The sequence below is a fragment of the Mustela nigripes genome, chromosome 7 (genome assembly GCF_022355385.1).
Source record: "Mustela nigripes isolate SB6536 chromosome 7, MUSNIG.SB6536, whole genome shotgun sequence".
In the NCBI taxonomy this organism is placed as follows: Eukaryota; Metazoa; Chordata; class Mammalia; order Carnivora; family Mustelidae; genus Mustela; species Mustela nigripes.
This window is the reverse complement of record NC_081563.1, coordinates 72,769,503-72,790,143: the sequence shown is the minus strand read 5'-3', so window position 1 is coordinate 72,790,143 and position 20,641 is coordinate 72,769,503. Positions and strand designations below refer to the sequence as shown.

Below are 20,641 nucleotides of genomic sequence, written 5' to 3'. Positions count from 1 at the left end.
TATTTGTGATCTCTGTCAAATAAATAAATAAAATCTTTTGAAAAAAAATATTCCTTTGCTTTAAAATGTTCACAGGTTTCCTATTTTCTGCTGGTTCCACCTTCCCATCCGAACAGTTTCCACCTCCTCTAAGCTTTCCAGTCTTGCCAGTCTCTTAAGCACTAGGCCCAGGGCCTGGAATGGCCTCTTTTCTCTCCATCGAGTCTGTTCAAACCCAGTCCAAGCCTCCCATTCTGGGCTTGGACATCCCTCCAGGATAAAAGGCACAGGAAGATCTCCTGTCATTCTGACTGGCTTCCAGTGAGTCAGCCCCACTTAATGCAAGAGGCTGAGATGCCAAAGGACTTGCTTTGGAGTCAACTAGCAGGTGATGGAGTAGGGACTAGAAGCACCCTCCAACCACTCCTGGGAGGACAGCTCTCCTCTTCTGTACTCTGCAGGAAGCACACAGGAAGCATCTGTCAGTAGTTACCTCCTGCCTCATCCACACAGCCTGGCCCTTCAAAGGCCATCCAGTGGCCTCCTCCTAGGTACTGCCTCACCCAGGAAGCTGAGGTTCTGTCTGTACCTTTCATCTTACCTTGACCAGGGCTGGTCCCACCTGAAGGGAAAAGAGGAGGCACTCAGTAGAGGCTTCAAAAGTGATTATTTGGTTCTAATTACAAGAGAAAAACCAAACAAAATAAAAAAACCTCTCAATGAAGCAATGAAGAAAGCATGACCAGAGATTCCCCTATAGCCGACACCCCCCCCCCCCCCCCCCCCCCCCCCCCCCCCCCCCCGCAATCATCCCACCATCCCACCACCCAGAGATAATGACAAAGGCCCAGAAGGTGCAGGTTGGCGTCAGATCTGCCAAGCGTCCCTACTTCAAGGCGGGTGTCCTATACTCATATACTGTATGTAGCTCAAATAAATTCCTCCCCACCAACTTCTGCGGTAGGGAGCATGCTCTCCCTGTCCTGTGGGCCCGAGACTCAAGGGAAGGAAGACGTGCCAGAGAGAAGAGAATGTTGAATCAGACATCAGAAGGACTTGGTGGGGAATCCGGGGCAGTAAAGAGGGAGTGAGGAGAGAAGGGGGACCGGCAGGGAACGAGGCGGGGGTGGGGCAGCGACCGGAGTATTTGCGGAGTGGCCGCCCCCTCCCCGCTCGGCCACTCCTGCTGGCTCCGGGCCCTCCACGCCCCATCCTCCCTGCTTCTCCGCCACCCCCTCCTCCTCCCCCTCCTCCCCCTCCTCCTCCCTCTCCTCCTCCGGTGCGGATGGCGGCGGCCAGAGTCGGAGCCCCAGCTGCGCTGCCCGTGAGTGACCAGCCCCAGGGGACAGTCGGGGAGGCATGGGGATCCCCCTTTCTAGGGTGGGGCCACCCCGACTTGGCTGGGAAAGTTTGCGGGCGGGAAGCTCAGGGGCCCCGGGTCGCGGGCATCTCCCGGGCTCGCTGGGCGCCCTCAGCTGGCGCCCCATCTCCCTCCCTCCGCCCCTGTCGCCCCCAGAGGTGTCCACGCGGGCCCGGGCCGGGCTTCCTCTCCGCACCGCTGCCCTGCGGCCGCTGGGACCTGGGTCCAGCTCTAAAAAGAGATAGAAAACTCAAACAGCAAAGAAAGGAACCCAGACAGGCTTCCGAGGGCGGGGGCCGGGGGCTCGCACAAACCCGCGCGCGGTCCGGGCCTCCCCGACCTGAGTCACCCTCCCTCGGGGGCTCTGGATCCCCCCCACCTCGGGACTCCCACCTGCCTTGTTCCTGGCTTGGTTCTTCGCGCTGCTGCCCCTCCTCCGCCCCTTCCCTGCGAGGCTCTGGTCCCCCAGCCTCCGGCCACAGCTGGTGTCTCCATCGCGGCTGTCCCCTGTAGCTCTAGTAGGCGATGACCCCAGACGGGGGGCCGCAGCCGCGGGAGCCCCCCACACTTGCCCCAACATTTCCTGTAGGAATTAAGTTCACTGGAATTTGGTGTTGGGTCCCCGGGACTTAGAAACTCTATCTTGTGGGTCCAAGAGGAAATTAAAATATATCCCTCCTTAGGATTTTACTGTTTCTGTCGGTCGGTTGGACAGTTTCGGGTTTTTTGTTTGTTTGTTTGCTTTTTAGCCTTTCCAACTCTCCTTTCTTCCTATAACAATGTCACTTTATGTACTTAGCCTTTCTAATTCCGAAAAAAAATTAAAACCCAGGAAAAAATTAAAAGAGGAGATTTTTAGAAAAGGAGTGCTGGCTAAAAATAGTGAGCAGAACCTGATCTTTAGAAAATAAGAACTTCATTCCACACTTAAGTGTTGTGGGAGATGGGAGTTCAGCTCGGCTTGTTTTCAGACTGTCCCACACAGACTGTGGGCCTCCCCCAGGCCAGAAGTTATAATTTGCCTGACAGAAACCTCCGTGTTTGTTGGCATTCCCCAGCCTGGTGTGGCGCCCTGCATGTCTCTCCCACTCTCCAGCGGGCTCTCCATTTCTCTCTCACCTCCCCCACTCCCACTTTCTCATAAACAGTTGCAAAGTCAAGGCAGTGGAAGAGGCTAAAATGAGCAGGACCACAAAGAAAAAAACAACCTCCCTTATTTCATTCCTGAGGCTGTTGCTTTAGCTTGCTTATGATTGGGTGGAAGAATGTTTGGTTCATTTGTGTGGTTTTAGGTCGGTTCTCATTATGGTTGAATCAGTGTTTCCATGACAGGCTTAGTTCTCTGGGTGTTTAGAAGGAGCTTGTTAATTCTCAGATGGGTCTGGACAGATCAAGTCTGGAATCTGGAGGGTTTTTGTTTGGTTCTGTTTTAGGAATAGAACTCAGTTGATATGGCCAGCCTCCGCCCACTCCCTCAGAACTGGAGGAGCATGGGAGGGAGCCCAGTTGAGGTTTGTGTCCATATGACTAAGAAGTAAGAGTTTTCCTGAGAAGTGAGATGTGTGAGCAGGATCACAAGGGGTATTGAACTTTTATTGTAGGGAGAAAGCTCTCCTCAACAACTTTAGCCATTCCTGTTTCCTGGATGAGCACTAAATGTGCTTGTAACAAATGTGTTAGATCAGGTGCTGAGCAACCTGTCAAAACAGGGCAAGGTATTAAAACTATTTGAAAATAAAGATTTCTTTCTTTCTTTTTTTTTAGATTTTTATTTATTTACTTGAAAGATAGAACTCCAGCATGGGTGGCAGGGGAGGGGGGAGCAGGAGGAGAGTGAAAGGGACAAGCAGACTCTCCACTGAGCATGGAACCTGGCTGTGGTCCATCCCAGGACCTGAGATCCTGACCTGAACTGAAGTCAGCTGCTTACTGAGTTACCCTGAACCCTAGAAATAAAGTTTTCTTAAAAAAAAATTTTTTTTATTTTAATTGGAAATAAAGGAGTTTAGTTTTAAAAGGATGTAATTCATTTTTCTCCATTGATTGAGTTTGACAGTTCTCCATTAGGATTTGTTAGTAAGGTTTTGTGATGGTCTCAAAACGTCATTGATAAGGAACTGTTGTTGACTTTCATTCCAGTAGAAAGCCTGTATGTTTTGAACTGGTTTGGCCCAATTGCTTAGAAAAACAATGCACTCAGATAAACATCTTTTGTCTCTTCCTCTTCCTGAGATTTTTTAAATAGAGTATTTAATGCTCTAGAAGTCGGCCTTATGCTGTGGGGAAAAAAATTGCCTTTCAGCCTTGTTTAGCTTTTGTGCCGCTTCAGGGAATCTTGTGGAACTGGGTGGTTTGCCGTGTAGCTCAGTAGGCTAATCTGCGTGAGGCCTATGTTGCAGGCCAGTAAGGGGAAGGCCATCTGCGTGCTAAGAAGGAGCTGCATCCCCAGTTAGCCAATAGGAAACAGCCATTTGTCATCTGGAGAGGTAGAGGGGTTGCAAATACGTGAAGTGTGAAGTCTGCAGAGTAGAAGGAGGGCAGGGGTTGTTAAGAAGTAAAATAATCCAAACGATGAGCCTTTTAAAATCATATTGTACAAGAATACTGAATTACATAGAACATGCTTTGGGTATGGTGTTAAGTTTTGAAAGCAGGTTATGATATAGAAAGCACTGTAATCTCATTCTTTGCAAATACATCCAGAAAATACTGGAATTAGACACATCCAAGTGGATGGTAGAATTAGAGGTGCTTTTGAGGGTTTTTTTTGTGCTTGCCAGTATTTGTCAGATTTTTTGCAGTAGGAATAGCTAACATTTATTGAGTATAAAGCACTTGCCTAAGGTGTTTCATTTTAAAACTCTGTGAGGTAATGCTGTTCTTACTCTCATTAAACAATTATTCTTATGCAACTAAAATCAGAGATGTAACTCGCCAGGGTCATATAGCCACTACATGCTAGAATCCGATCTTGAATTCAGATCGGTGCCCAAAGTCTATACATCTCAATCACTACTGTCTACCGTCTCCCAGCCATGTACTCTTCATAGGATTTTAATTATAAGGGGGAAAAAAAGCATATAGAAAAGGGAAGGCAGGGCGCCTGGGTGGCTCAGTGGGTTAAGCCGCTGCCTTCGGCTCAGGTCATGATCTCAGGGTCCTGGGATCGAGTCCCGCATCGGGCTCTCTGCTCAGCAGGGAGCCTGCTTCCCTCTCTCTCTCTCTGCCTGCCTCTCCATCTACTTGTGATTTCTCTCTGTCAAATAAATAAATAAAATCTTTAAAAAAAAAAAAAAAAGAAAGAAAAGGGAAGGCAAAGTATTTGTGCTTTAGTGAAAACTGATATTTTGGTTAACTGTAAAATGTCTCTGTCTTCCCTTTTTTCTGTCCTTCATTATCACTTCTCTTTGGAAGTCCTTGGGAATTGCTCCGGACTTAGCCAGCAGAAGCTCGCCTGCCCTTGGGAGCCAACTGTACCCACAAAAGCTATCCCAAATTCACTGGAAGCTTCCCAGGCAGCCTGGAGTTCTAGGAACCCCATGGGGTTCAGGGCATTCCTGGTAGAAGGCAGAATTTTTAAAGTAGATCAGGCAAATGATGTCTTCAGAGCTCTACCAGTATGGGCTTTCATTGTTCTTGGCATTGTCAGGGGAGTGTGATGGGTAAGAAGATCCAGGGGAAGTTCTCAGGCTCCTGTTTGCCTATGTGTTACATGAATGTCAGGGTGGATAGGTCGAGGATTTACCGTGGAACAGGAAAGAAAGAGCACAACTATTACCTCTTGGTGCTTATTTTTATAAAGCACAATAAGCTTTTTTTTTTTTTTTTTTTAAGATTTCATATATTTATTTGACAGAGAGAGAGAGAGAGAGTGAACGAGCTCACAGGCAGGGGGAGCAGCACAGGGAGAGGGAGCTCTCCACTGAGCAGGGAGCCTGACTGAGCCTGGGATCAAGACTTGAGCCAAAGGCAGGTGGGTCATGAGCCCCACAATAAACTACTTTGTGGAAGCTTGGCTATGTGGGTGATCTCATGCATTGGCAAAATGAATTGGTTTAGTGGAGGTGGAAATATTCAGTGTAAATGATTCTAGGGGTAGTCTGGGAAAAAATGCCCACATTCTGTAACAGCATATACCCTCACAGCAGCCATCCCCCCAGAGGTCATCTTATCCATCCTCCTCCTGGAAAATACCTAAAGATCTCCAGAAACTTGGACTTTTTTTTTTTAAACACATGGTCATTCAAAGAACACACCTTAAGTAGGAGGCTTTATCTCTTCTCTTCTTTATGGAAGAGATTCTAGAAGGCTGATGCTTCTAAATAATTGTTGGAAAAAATAATGGAAGAGTCAAGGACTTCTTTCTTAGATTATCATACTTGGACCCATGTCCCAGATCTTGGATCCGCTTCACTACATGGGGAAGGTGTTTCTGGTCTCAGGATCAGGAATGGCTCTTGCGAGCAACTTGGCTGTTTCGTCTTGTGGATGCTGTGAGTCCTTTAATAGACCACTTCTCCTTTCTTTTTGGCCCATAGGAAGCACAGAGCCAACTTAGTGGCCTGCTTTTAGCATGTCTATAGGGTATCATTAGACACCTTGTATTTTCTGCCTGTACTCTTTCTGCAGTTCCACTTTTTTCATCTACGTTATAGGCACCCCTCAGAAATACTGCAGATTTGGTCCTGGACCACTGCAGCAAAGTGAATATTGCAGGGGCTCCTGGGTGGCTCAGCTGGTTCAGCATCCGACTTTTGGTTTCAGCTCAGGTCATGATCCCAGCTCAGATCCTGGGATCGAGCCCTGCATTGGGCTCTGCACTCCGAGTGGAGTCTGCTTAAGATTCTCTTCTCCCTCTGCCTCTCCCTCCATGCTCTCTCTTTCTCTCTCAAAATCCTAAATATAATCTTTAAAAAAAAATGGAGATGGCAGTAAAGGGAGTCAGATGAATTTTTTGGCTTTCCAGTGCATAAAAATGTTATGTTTACACTATACTGTACTTTATTAAGATACAAACCATTACTTCTAAAAAAACAATGTACAAATCTTAATTAAGAAAATTCTTTATTGCTAAAAAATGCTAACCATCATCTGAGCTTTCAATGTGTAGTAATCATTAATCACAGATCTCCATAACAAATGTAATTTTAACAAAAAGTTTGAGGGGCACCTGCATGACTCAGTTGGTTGAGCATCCAACTCGGTTTTAGGTCAGGCCATGATCTCATGGGTTGTGGGACTGAGTCCCACATTTTAGTCCCCTGCTTAGCAGGGAGTCTGCTTGAAAATTCTCTCCCTCTGTTCCTCCCCTCACTCTCGCTGTCTGTCAAATAAATGAATAAATCTTAAAAAAATAATAATGAAAAAGTTTGAAATATTGTGAGAATTACCAAAATGTGACACAAGGACATGTGAGCAAAAATGGTGCCGACAGACTTGTTTCATGCTGGGTTGCTGCCAACCTTCAATCTGTAAAAATGCAGTATTTGCAAGGTGAAATAAAATGAGGAACACCGGTGCATTGTTTTGTTTTATTTATTCAGTGCAGTTGGGAGACTTCTATTTTGGACATCCCACTTCCTTCTGAGTTCGTTTTTCTTCATGTGAATTTTGAAGTTCCTTCTTGAAAGGGCTTTGGTAAACTTGAAAGTATTGATATTCCTGAAGATGTCTTTATTTTGCTCTTACAAAGGAGAGTTTGAGTGTAGAATTTTTTAGACTCATGATGATTTCCCCTGAGTACTTGGAAGATATTACACCATTGTCTTCTTGCATCTGTTGCTACTCCTACAAGTACCAAATAACCTTGGGCAAGTTACCTAATTTCTCTTAGTCTCCTTGTCTATTAAGTAGGTAACAGTATCCACTTCAAGGATAATTGGGAAGAGATAATGTATGAAAATGTTAGAATAGTGCCTGGCATACAAGGAATCACACAGTAATTGCTAGTGCTGACAATTACTTTTATATTTTTTTCAAAAATTTCTTGGCTTTTTTGGAAGCCAAGTTCATATAAATGTTAATTTGTCTAGTTGGACACAAAGACAAAATCATGTTGGGATTTTTTAAATTGAAATTGCATTCACATTATATTCCAGGGAACTGATACCTTTACAGTATTAGGTCTTCCCATTTTCTCCTTTTATTTAGGTGGATGGTGACTTGTGATTTTCCCCTATAAATGTCTTCAACAACTTCTGCACTTGTTTCCTGTAGGTTTTGTTGATATATATATTTTTAAAGATTTTATTTATTTCTTTGACAGACAGAGATCACAAGTAGGCAGAGAGGCAGGCAGAGAGAGAGGGGGAAGCAGGCTCCCTGCTGAGCAGAGAGCCCGACACAGGACTCGATCCCAGGACCCTGAGATCATGACCTGAGTCGAAGGCAGAGGCTCAACCCATTGAGCCACCCAGGCGCCCAGGTTTTGTTGATATTTTAGATGGTATCTTTTTTCTTACTATATTTTCAAATTGGTTATTTGCTGGCTCACAGTCTTATATCTAGCATCCCATCTGACTTCTCTCATTAGTTCTAAGAGTCTATTTCTAAATATTACGGAGTTTTCTCGGTAGACAGTCACAAAATCATTCTAATTTGTCTTTTCTTTTTCATTCCTTATGATACCTTATGATCTTCTTCTCGTCTTACTGTATTGGGTAGACTCTCCAGTACAATGTTCAATAGTAACATTGATAGCTGACAATCCAGCATTCTAATTCATTTCCGTGTTGAAAGAAAGACTTTGTGGAGAGGTTTCTGTTCCCTTTGATCATGGAGATGGTGTTCTTCCTCTGTTGGGCATGTGTGTTTACTTGTGTCTCTAACAGTGCAGACAGATTTATACTGAATGATTCTTTCTATGGAATGTTGTTTGATATCAGCAGAGCCTATTTATAGGAAATGTTTAAGGAAATCTATATCAGCATATCTTTCCCATATGCTCCCAACAAAACCTGTTCATTTAAAGAAGCTAAATCAGGGGCGCCCAGGTGGCTCAGTGGGTTAAAGAAACTAAATCAACAAACATCCTTGGCCTTGCCCCCTGGTCCATCAGCCCTTTGTGATAGTGGAAAAGAAGTGGACTCCGGAGTCAGGCAGATCTGGGTTTGAGTTTAAGCTTTGCTACTAACTAGATGTGTGGCTATCTTAGTGTGTTTGGGCTGCTATAACAAAAGTTGATTTCTCGGTTCTGGAGATTTGCAGTCCAAGGTGAGGAGGCCAATGTGGTTCTGGTGAAGACCCTTTTCTGGGTGGCAGAAAACCTTCTTCTTACTATGTGCTCACATGGTAGGAGGGCTGAAAGAGCCCTCCGCAACCTCTTCTTCTGAGGGCACTGATACCATTCAAGAGAACTCTATCCTCTTGAACCATTACCTCCCAAAGGCCTCATCTTTTGATCCTATTACCTTGGGATCAGGATTTCAATATTTGAATTTTGGGAGGGAACACAAACTTTCAGACCATAGCAGTGGCCTTAGGCACGTTCCTTAACATCTCTGAGGCTGTTTCCTTCTCTATAGAACAGTGATAACAGGAACCGCCTTCAAAAGTTGTTCTGAAAAATAAATGAGATAACAGGAAATAATAGGGACCAAGTGGCTGCCATAAGTTGAAGCTCACAGGTGGTGGTCTCCTGTCATTTCCCATCGGCTGCTCTATTTCTTTCAAATCAGGATTGTCCTTCAGACTAATTGGAAAATCTTCTGGGGAGAGGCCATCCGTATACCTCCTAATAACTTGTGTTTTCTTGATAATCAGTGTAGATTTCTCTTGGGTAAATTCCTTAATACCTTGAATCATCAATTTGATTTTGCTTCTGTACCAAGAGTTGTCCTCCCAGCCTGCTGATGGACCTTACTATTATTGAATATCTGTGTTGTTCCTTTTGAGCCATGCCCTCCTAACCACAAGTATCTCTCTTTGCTTTATTACTAGTGTTCCTGTCCTTCTGAAGATAAAAACTCTTTATTTTCTTATTGAAGATAACATTTTATTTTATTAAAGATTTTTACTTATTTATTTGACACAGAGAGATTACAATTAGGCAGAGAGGCAGGCACAGAGAGAGAGGTTCCTTGCAGGCTCCAAGCAGGCTCCTTGCTGAGCAGAGAGCCCGATGCGGGGCTCCATCCCCAAACCCTGGGATCATGATCTGAGGTGAAGGTAGAGGCTTCACCCACTGAGCCACCCAGGTGTCCCAAAGATAACATTTTAAACGCAGAAACCCCAGAGAGAGTATATAAGAAGTGAATAACAAAATGTCTTCTGGGACTATGTTTTCCCAGGAGGGATCATGAAGTTCCTGAGCAATTAAAGTGTCATTGGGGGTGGGGGAATTGATAAGGAAGAGGCATCCACAGTGGGCAGAAGAACAGAAATACCCTTCAGAGTTTCACAAGACCTAAAATCTGCCTTTTTACAGCGGCATTTATCTGGGCCCTGAGGAGTTTGTACTTGGCCCAGAGCTTTTCTGCAAGTGTCTTATCAGGAATAATAATGATAGCAATGACTGTTCTTAAGTACAGGAAAAGAGCATCATGAAAACAAAACATAACTGGAATTATGGGGATGTGCTTCCATAGAACTATTTGGAGCACAAAAATAACTTTTCCATTGTGGACCTAAGCCAAGAGTTTCATGGAAGCAACATTGAGCATCTAATTTAAAACAGCATGTCCCAGAAACTCAGACAGGACTGTCACACTGGCCTCTGTGCATCCCTTGGAGAGTGTTTTTCCCTAGCTCAGGGTGACTCATATTCAGGGCCAATTTGGAGGCGCTAGAAGATGGTAATTGATGCTACAAACCTTGCTTTTCTTGACCTCAGTTTCCCGTTAATACCAACACAGAGAAATGTTTCAGTCTCACATCTTTCCAGCTGAAAACCCCTTGTGCAGCTCCAGGCCTGTTGCTTGTTTGTGGCCTGAAGCAAAGCCTCGTAAATTTTGTGAACATACGCCTGGTGGCTGTGGGTTCCTTCAGTGGAAGGTGCCTGGTCATGGTCATTGTAAGTAGCACAGGGGCTACTTCCCAGGTGCTCCTGATTTTCAGAAAATTATCTTCGGGAACAACAACAGCAGCAAAATAGGGGTTCAGGCGTTCCTGGGAACTGGGCAATAATGTCAGAATCCTCCAGTTCCAAGAAGGCTCAGACTTGCCTAGATGAGTGTTTTTCCTCCCATAAGGAAAGAACTTGTTATTTTAGGCTTCCAATCTCATCTTCTTTATCATTCTTTTGACTCTAAACTCCTAGCGGCAATGGCTCTGTAGCGCACGTGATGGGGTTTACCCGGGTTTAAACAGCCCCAGCTTGTCAGGATCTGCCTGCTTCCACCCACACAGCCCCTTCTCCTGCCAGATGTTCTCCGTAACTGCTCACACGTGCCCATCGGCAGGCACACGTGGGCTTCAGCCAGCCGCGGGCCAGTCGCCCTGCGGTACACAGCACCGCTGTGGCCTGCGTGTTGCCCGTCTGGCCAGTGGGGGCGCCTTCCTGGAGTCCCAGGAGAGAGCATGGCTGGGGCTACCCCAAGGGCTCTCAGCCTCCTGGAGAATCTCACTGCCTGAGACAGGTGCCTGCTCCTTTATGGGCTTCCTAGCTGGTCTGAGCTCTTTGCCTTCCATTCTTGTGAAGACCTGTTTGGGGTTTTTTTGTTGTGTGTGTGTGTGTGTGTGTTTTTTTTTTTTTAAAGATTTTCTTTATTTGACAGAGAGGGAGAGAGAGCAAGAGAGCGAGCGCGCATGAGCACAGGGAGCTGCAGAGGGAGAGGGAGAAGCAGGCTCCCTTCCCCCGCCCCAGCAGGGAGCCCGATGCAGGGCTCAATCTCAGGACCCTGGAATCATGACCTGAGCTGAAGTCAGACCCTTTACTGACTGAGCCAGGAGGTGCCCCTGTAGTGTTGTTGTTGTTTTTAATACCATCCCTCTTAGAGCTTTTCTGCTTGTCTGTTTCTGACCTGTTGCTTGCTTGGACTTGACTCTTGTGTGCTTCTGAGCCCCCACCCCCTGCTGATGTACGACGGGCATGCCGGCAGCCACCACTTACTGTTTGAGGCTCCTGCACATCAAGACTGGTCACGGAGCTACAGCTCACATCGCTTTTCCGCAAGGCCGCAGTGGAGAATGGTGACGATGATGTCATTCTACAAAGCTTTGGGCAACTGGCCCTCGTGCCATGGGAGACGGACATGAAAGGCAATCTCTTCTCTCCTCTCATATTTCAGACTTTAAAACTAAGTGTGTGCAGGCAGGATGCATCACGTTCAACCCTGGTTTCTTTCCTGCATTCTGACTATCACCTCCTGTCTGGTTCCCTGCCTCGGATCTCCTTGTCTTCCAGACTGTCCTCTATGGTCAGAGTTTGCTTTCTAAAATTCTGATCTAAACGTTTTTCCTTCCTCTAAAGTCTTTCCCGGAATCCTCTGGCCTGTAGGATAAAATCAACCCCCTTAGCATATACAGCAGGCCTGTGGCTTCCTCACCTGTCTGCCTCTCTCACGGCGGCTCCCATGATAAGTCCTGCCTCCAGCCGGGCCCGGCCACCTGCAGGATCAGGCTCTCTCTGCTGCCCTGTTTTTGAGCACACACTCACTCACCTCTCTCCGGTCTGCTCCGCCTGATTAATTCATATCAGCCTTCAGGATTCAACTGAGAAGCCCGCTCTTCCTGAAGCCTTTTCAAGCTACCAGGGCTGGTGGTTCATTCCCTGGCCACATGGACGTACGCATGCCATTACTCGCACTTACTACCATCACTCTCCCCTGTCTTAAGTAAGCATCAGGCTGTGGGTCCCCATAGTATCCTGCATTAGCAAGATGTGGGAATTGTCTGTGCTGGACAGGGGGTGTGCTGGGGTAAGGGACTGTGGCTGTTTTCACTTGTACCAAGGTGGTGCATGGTGTTAGGGATGCTCACTGTGGAGGAGCATGAAAGGATTAATTAATCCATACACACACTGAGTGTTCACACACATCGAGAGGTGGGTCCCTAAGAGAAGCTTAATCCAAATCTCACTGAGAGCATTTGCAAGGCACATAGTAGGTGCTTAGTGAATGTCTGTTGAGTCAAAGAAAGAATGAATGCACATACACGTATTCATTCAATTTACCCCAAAATGTACTGAGAAGAGAGCCACAAAAGAACTTCACTTCCTCTTGACTGCAGTGGAAGGAATGTGGGACTGAACAATCAAAGATTAGAGCTTCTCTTCCTGGCTATGTTACCTGAGTGAATCCTTTTACCCCTTTGGTCCTCTGTTTCCTCCCCTATCAACTGAGGTTTTGGAATGCTTATTTATTTATTTATTTATTTAAAGATTTTATTTATTTATTTGACAGAGAACAACAGCAAGAGAGGGAACACAAGCAGGGGGAGAAGGTGAGGGAAAAGCTGCCTTCCCGCTAAGCAGGAAGCCTGATGCAGGCCTCCATCCCAGGACCCTGGGACCACGACCTGAACTGAAGGCAAATGCTTAATGACTGCACCACCCAGACACCCCTAGAACGAATATTTAATGCCTATGAACATTCTAGATCCAGTCTTTTTTAGAAGGCCTAAAGTCAAATGACCAGCTGCTCTCTATGAAGTAGAGAGTCTAATTTGGGACTCATTTTTTGGTCTCATTGTGGAGAATGCTCATGACAAGCCCTTAGCAGCGGGCAGAGGGGCAGAGCCAAGACCCTCTTGGACCAGAATTTCCCTAAATTAGGTAGGAGGAGGCCAAGACCTAGTTGGAAAGCAACCATAGCTAGGGAGTCATGGCCAGGACGAGATGCTCTAAGCAAGGCAGGGGCAGCAGTCATATCCCATGGTAGTCGGAGGTCAAAGCTGGCCAGAGATCACCAGGAATGAAGCCTTGAAGGGGCTTGAGCATATGCTTACAGGGGTGTATTGAAAATGCATTCCCCTCTTAGGCAAGCCTGTGGGAAGAGCTCGGGCAGGTCATTAAGACCAGCTGTCTCCAGTTGTCTGAGGATGGGTCCGTGAAAAAGTCTTTAGATTTAGCCTGTGTCCCTGCAGAGCATAAGATGGAAGCTAGGAGGAGGTTAATTTGGGGTTAATAGGGGGGAGAAGAGTTTAATATTGTCCAAATGATAACGAGATGAACTCACTTAGAAAGTGATGTGGTCTCCGTTACTGAAAGAGGTCAGGCGGCAGCTGGGTAATTCCTCTGCAGAGATGTTGTGTTAGAGATTCTTTACTTGTGAAGGTTGGACCAGACGACATTCAGAGTATTTTTTCATTCTGAGAGAGCCTTTGCTTCTTATGTCCTTCCCGAATCTTGTTTGGGGACACACTTTCAGATTTCATAGCCCATCCTGCTGTGACATGGTCTCAGCACACCCCACTGTCCTGGTGACCAGCCTCTGGGAACTCTGCAATCTTTGAATGTCCCCCTCAAAGGGGAGCACTCTGGATTGGTCGTGATGGGCCAGGATGTGGCCTGACCAGCGCCTCTGAGGCATTCCACAGTTTTTGAGGGTAGTGGGCGTATGAGTTGCTCATCTCTCTCCTCACTCGGAGCTGAGCTGTGGAAGCAAACTGCAGTGAGCCTCGGCTTCTGGTAGGTCTCGTGCTACTGCAGGTGGTAGACAGACCTCACTTCCTTCTGCCCACTCCTCTCTGCTGGAGTGGACTTCACATGTCTCTGTGATGGATCTTCTCATCCGGACACAGACTCTCAGGCTTGCGGGTTACTTTCTGTACTGGGAATTCCTGTGGCCTTCCATCCGGGCCTTAAGTGCCTCCCATCTCACCCCAGATGTCTTCTTGCTCTGTTTTTGTTCCTGGTCCCCCTTCCTGTTCCTTTCCCATCTCTCCCCTCTCCGCTCTCCATGCCCTCGGAATACTACAACATTTCAACTTGCGCAGTGTTTTTCTTTTCAGATTCTTTGCCTTCTTGGCATCCTGGTGAAAAGGAATGTGGATGGCTTGTCAGTTCCATTGTGCATATGAAGACAAATGCCCAGCGAGGTTAAGTGATGTGCTTAATTTCCTGGCAGGGCCAGAGGGGCAGGAACATGGTCCACCCCCACCCCCACCCCCCTCGTCCTGGAGCTCCTGCTGCATTTGCTCATGGCATTAGAGTCCCAAAGAGCATCATGCTATGCTCTGTGTGTGGTCATTGTACCAAAGGAGTTTACCCGGGGTACAATCCCAGGACTCTAGAGAGTCATAATTGGAGACCACACCGAAGTCAACAAACAAGAGTAAAAAGAATAAAAGAATTTACAGAGTGCTTCATAGTTTTCAGAGACACTTCTGAGTCCTTCCCCTTATGTGATGCTCGCCAAAGCCCTTTGAGGTGGAAGAGCTCGGGCGAGCCTCCTTGTGCAGGGGAGGGTCTTGGGTGGAGTCCAGGCCTGAGGTAGGGGGAGGAGGCCCTGGGCAGACACTGGCTCCTGGTGCACAACTTTTCCCTGTTGTCTTGCTCCACGAAAACCAGGAAAAGGGGATGAGTTGTTTCCCTCTGGTGTCAAAGGCAGTGGAGACCTAGGCTGCAGGGCTAGGGTTCTGGGCTTGGCGGCTGGCCCAAGAAGCAGCCTCAGGCCATGACTGGAGGTGGGAGCTAGGCCGTGTGGCTGAGGTAGGAGCAGTGGGGCAGACTCTGACCCTGGCAATCAGGCTGACTCTGGAAATCCCGCAGACTGGAATATAAGGCCGGGTGGGAAGGGAGAGTGCAGGCGGAGGGTTGTTTGGTAAGAAAGGGGTGAGGCGGGCTGCGGAGAGAGGCGGCCTTCTCAGATCTGGTAGATACATCAGTGGGGATTCTGCCATGCGGACAGGCACTGCTCTCACCAAATGTGAGTCTTGTTATAATCTTGGGGATATTTGGCCATTTCTTCAGCCCGTACCAGCAAGCACCTACTGAACGTGAGAAAATTCCTAACATATTTATAGTTTAGTTCTTACGAGGACTTCCTTTGTATAAGTGTTTATTTATATATCTGCGTATCGATAGTTCTATCATCACACATAAGTTATTGTGAAGCACATAACCAAACCATGGGAGTACCAAGTATTTCCCTTCATTTATCATTATGAAACTGAGACCCGAAGAGGTTAATTAGTTTGCTTAAAGCCCCACAATTACTTAGAAGCTGAGCCAAGTTTAAAATCCATGTTTCTTGAACTCTTTTATGGGTGCTTATAACTGCTTTCCCCATGGTAAGCAGTTTCTGACCTTCAAGGTATAAGCTTTGAAGAGACATAGAGAACAACACCTTTGTAATTAATGCTCGGGGTTTTGCTTTATCTTTAAAGGCTGGTAAACCTAAATGCAGAGTCGAACCATAATGTGAGCCCATTTGGTTTCAATCCCGGGGGGCATGGGTATGGTTGTTATTCACTCTTTAAGTCAACCAGAAACAAGTCATCTTCCTAGATTTGGAATTAACTTCCGTGCTCTGGTGCATCCTGACCTGTGGCCCAGTGGAGCAGTCCAGCAGGAAGGGAGCATTGGGCTTCCTTGGCAGAGCGTCTGTGGATGAGAAGGAAAGGGTCCTGGTCAAGCCAGCCTGGCTGCTCCTGTAGTGAAGGAAGGTTGCTATCCTAAAGCTTCCAGGGCTCCCATCTGTGACTCAGCTCCTTTCCCAGTCCCCCGCAGCCTGTTAGGGTATAGATCTGAGTTCCTCCAACCCATTCTGCTCCTACCATGGGCACAGGAGGCTCTACTGCCCTGGGCCCTGGGAACCGAGCTTGAGGAGCTGAGCAGGGCGGATCCCTGAGATACCTCATCCTATTGGCTTAGCCTGATACCCAACACGCCCTTCCCAAAGGCCCGGCCTCCCTCAGGTGGAAGTCCAGGGCTGCCTGGGTCAGGGTGGGGCTCCGTCGGAGATCCTGTACTTCCTGGGAAGCCGGGCCCTGGCTGTGGAGTTTTCCCTGTCAGATCATCCTGCTGCTGCTACCTCCCCCTTCCCGTTCCAGCCAGAAGCAGCCTTTCTGCATTTTGTCTGGCCCAGTTCTTGGCCTGCAGAGAGCCCATCAGAAACTCTGATAAGGCCCAGAACCTGGCTTCAGTGTCAGGAACATTTTTCACTTATCCACCAAATGTTTATTGGCCTATCAGCCTGTGCCGGGGCATGGGGGGGCAGGGGGTGTGCATGCCTAGCCTAGAATGGAGACCCCAGGAGACACCCAGCCTGCTGTGGTGAGTGCTACTGGGAATTGCAGCCTGGATTCCTGGCTGGTCACCTACTCTGGAGGTTAGTGCCCTGTGCCGTGTGTTTGTTTCCAACTTTCCAGCTCCTGACGTCTGCCTTCGGAGGCTTGCTCTGCTGGGCCATGGCTGCTTGCCCACTGCCCCATGTATGTATTGCTGTAGAAGCACCACTTCAGATCCATGCATTGATGGATGCATGGATACACAGCCTGGGGTATACAGTTTTGGAGGAAGGAAATTCTGGCATATATTTCAACATGGATGAACCTTGAAGACATTGTATAAAGTAAAATAAACCAGTCACAAACAGGACAAATAGTGTACAATTCCCCTTCCATGAGGTCCTTAGAGTAGTCAGATTCACAGAGACAGAAGGTTGAAAGGTGACTGCCAGGGCCTGGGGTGGGGCATGCACAGGTCATGTTTAATGGGGACAGACTCTCAATCTGGGAAGATGGAATGTTCTGGAGATGGATGGTCATGATGGTTGCACAATCATGAGGTTGACTGTACTTGATACCACAGAACTGTGCTCTTTAAAGTGGTTAGAAGGGTAGCTTTTATGTGAATGTACATTTTACCACACAAAAAAGTGTAGAGGCTTAGAATTGCAATTTCATGTTCTCTCTCCTGGTTCTGTGGGCTGACTGGGCTCAGCTGGGTGGTTCTTGCTTAGAGCTTCTCATGTAGTTGTAGTCAGATGGCAACCGAGGCTGGAGTCACTGAAAACTAAGCGGCTGGTTGTCCAAATGGCATCTCAGTGTGGCTCCCCTACCTAGTCTGGGCTTCATTTGTGGGGGCTCAGGGCTCCCACAAAGGAGGAAGGGCAGTTTCTAGGTCATTTCAGGCCATGGCCAGAATTGTCACAGCGTCACTTTTACCACACTGTATTGGTCTGAGCAGTGACAGGCCCACTCAGATCCAAGGGAAGGGGAAATAGAGCTTCCCTGGCTCCATGGCATTCCAGAAAAGCATTAGATGGGGGATATTGTTGTGGCCATCTTTGGAAAGCTTCTATCCTGAAGCATGGTTGCAGGAGTCCTAAAGAGTTTGGATAGGAAGGGATCTTCAGGGAGGCCCATACTTCTCTAACGATCTCTTTTGTTGGAGAATTCATCTGGTTAGATTGTTAGAGTTTGAATCTTCATAAATGGTTAGGACTTTTAGAAACTTTTAGAAACTTGCCAGCAATGACTTGTTTTAACTTACCGAGATGGAATGAAGTGGAAGGTGCACAAAACCTCCCAAGCACCAGCCTCCTGGCTTCCAGGCTGGGCAAATGGCTGTAGGGACCTCAGCCAGAGGGACGTCTCTTGCTGTGAGCAGTAGTAGGAGGGGCTGGTGGAGAGATGGTATTGCGAGAGAGGCCCTGGGGGTATCCAGTGGAGGCCTGCCTGCATCTTGGAACTGGGTGAGCCCCCTGTGCTGGGCTGGACCTGTCAGGAGCTTGTGGACCTTGCTGGGCAGCAATACACAGAGGTACCTGGGGGGCTCTGTGAGGACACCGGGTGGGTCATTTGAGTGGAGACCCAGAGTTGAGATGAAGGAGGCCATTCTGCTACCTGCTCAAGCACCCAGGCTGATAGGTAGACGTAGTTAAGTTTTTTTTTTTTTTTTTTTAAGTTTATTTATTAAGTAATCTCTATACCCAACATAGGGCTTGAACTCAGGACCCTGAGATCAAGAGTCTCATGCTCTTCCCACTGAGCCAGCCAGGTGCCCCATGATCTGTAAGTTTGAATATAATCTACCGCCCCTCGTTGAGAATGTCAGTGGACAGATCTGTTCATTCCCATCTACTTACTTGTTTCTAATTAGACTTTGCTGTAAGTGCAGAATTCTTTGTGAAAGCATCTAGTGACCTCTGAAATGCGATAAAGTTCACAAATATTTTGCATGCACTCCCCGCAGACCAAGAGACACAAATATTATTTTTGAGAGAGATGTCTGCATTTGAGACTAAGAGTCCAAGTAAATGTTGACCTTCTGTACTTGTTACATAAGTAAGACTCTCATAAGTGATTTTTAAAATCTTAGAATTGCTCCAGGGCGCCTGTGGCTCTGTCAGTTAAGTCTCTGCCTTTGGCTCAAGTCATGATCCCAGGGACCTAGGATGAGTCTGGTATCCAGCTTTCTGCTCAGCAGGGAGCCTACGTCTCCCTCTGCCCCTTCCCCTTGGTCGTGTTCTCTCTTTCTCAAATAAATAAAAACTTGAAGGAAAAAAAAAGAATTGCTTGGACTTTTACATATGTATACACATGTACATTTGTGGAATTCCTGGGAGTATGAGGGTTGAGCAGACGTGCTTTGGTTCCGTGTAAGTCAGTGGTTCCTGCCTGTGTATTTGCAGTGATGTGGATGTTTCCAGGTGAGCTTGCTGGTCAGCAACAGTCCAGGGCAGACCATCGATAAACCAAAATGTGTTTGATCTGAGACTTGCACACAGCCCGGATCACCACTGATGTCACCTCTGGCTTATGACGTCTCTGCTGACATCACCCCAGGCTTATGATCCAGTTTGGGGATACCTGTGCCTAACACACCCCTGGCTTATGGTCCAGTTTAGGGAGACCTGTGCCTAACTGGGTTTCTGTCTGCTCAGTGGGGTGGATGAGGCCGGGCGGGAGGCTGTCCCTTAGCTGGTGTTAACTGGCACATGACCAGAATGCATGGAAACATGGGCAGCGGGTTTGGTCCCCTGTGCCTCATCTGTTGCCTGGTGGCTCTGTCCTAGCAGATGTCCCCTCCCCAGGGAGTCTCCCTGCCCCTGAGCCAGGGCTATCCTCTCCCAAAGCCCCAAGGCTCTTTAGCTTAGGAGGGTGAGCACTTTTGTCTTTCATTTGTTGTTTCCTCTGGTCTTTACCACCCCATTACAAGCACCTTAGGAGCAGGAATCTAGTGATAACGGCCTCTGTTTAGGCACCTGCCATCCTACAGACGTGACTTTATTTAGTGTCACTAGAGGCCTGGCTCAGTTTGCTCCAGCTGCCATGACAGGAAACCCCAGCCTCTCGGGCTTAAGCTGCAGAAATGTATTTGTCGCAGGTCTGGAGGCTGGAAATCCAAGAGCAAGGTGTCGGCAGGTTTGCTTGCTTCCGAGTCCCCTCCTTTCCTGTGTCCTTACGTGGCCTTTTCTCTGTGTCTGCTTCTCTGGTGTCTGTGTCCTGACTTCTTTCGAGGACAGTGGTCAGGCTGTCTCAGGGCCTCCCCTGGTGGCCTCATTTCCACAGAATCAACTCTTCAGAGGCCCTCCCTCTAACTACCGTCACATTCTGACGTATGGGGGATTAGGGCTGAATTGGGGGGAGGGCACGTGTCAGCCCAAAGCCAACCCTAGAAGTTAACTCCTATTATTTCTTTATTCACACCTGAAGAAACAGAAGCTCAGGGAATTCACACCACCTGCTCCCTGTCGCACACTGGACAGTGGTGGGGCTAGGAGTCACACACCATCTCTCTAACTTCCAGAGCCTTCTTTCCCCACCACACAAGTCAGGTCTTCCTGGTTTCTGCTGTCTGCCTGGTGTTTCACCCAGGACCCAGGCCTTAGAAGACAAGGTAACTATTTGCTGAGTGAATGTGCAGGGGGCTGGGGCCCACACATTTGGCAGAAGGGCCCCAGAGCCCAGCAGCCAAGGATCAAGGTCCTGGGTCTCTCCCAGCAGGTGATGGTCCTTAACTTGTCAGACCATTCCAGTCCGGGGGGCATGATGGGCAGGTGGGAGGGACTCACGTTCTAAATCATTAAATATCCTTTCTGGGCCATTTAGCTACAGCTTCTTCTGAAAACCCTCAAAGTAATTACATGGTAATTAAGAGAAATTACTTGACCAATTTTCATAGCAGAGTGGTTGGTTGCTGTTGGTCCCTCCTCCCCCTTTAAATATTTAAGTCCGAGAGAGATTCTCTTTAGAGTCCTTTAAACTTCCAGGGCTTTCTGCTTATCTTCAGGAGGGCCCCTGGGCCTGCAGAGAAAGGGGAAGGAGGAGATTTGCATGTTTAAGATGTGTGATCTGAGCCAGGGCCCCCTCTGCTGACTTTATCCCACATCTTTTTCATGGGTCCCTTTGAGAATGCAGAATCAAAATCTGGGAGCCACCCCCTGCAGTCACCACAGGGCCCCTGCACCCCCCCGC

General features: G+C 47.6%; 1 protein-coding gene across 1 annotated transcript in view; it reads left to right on the top strand.

Annotated features, from left to right (window-relative positions):
• The first annotated feature begins 827 nt into the window (after positions 1 to 827).
• Positions 828 to 20,641, top strand: part of STON1 (stonin 1) — a 46,618-nt gene continuing 26,804 nt past the window's right edge. Inside the window, exon 1 of the mRNA XM_059406108.1 lies at positions 828 to 1,303. The gene's annotated coding sequence lies outside the window, so the exon portion shown is untranslated. The remainder of the gene's footprint in view (positions 1,304 to 20,641) is intronic.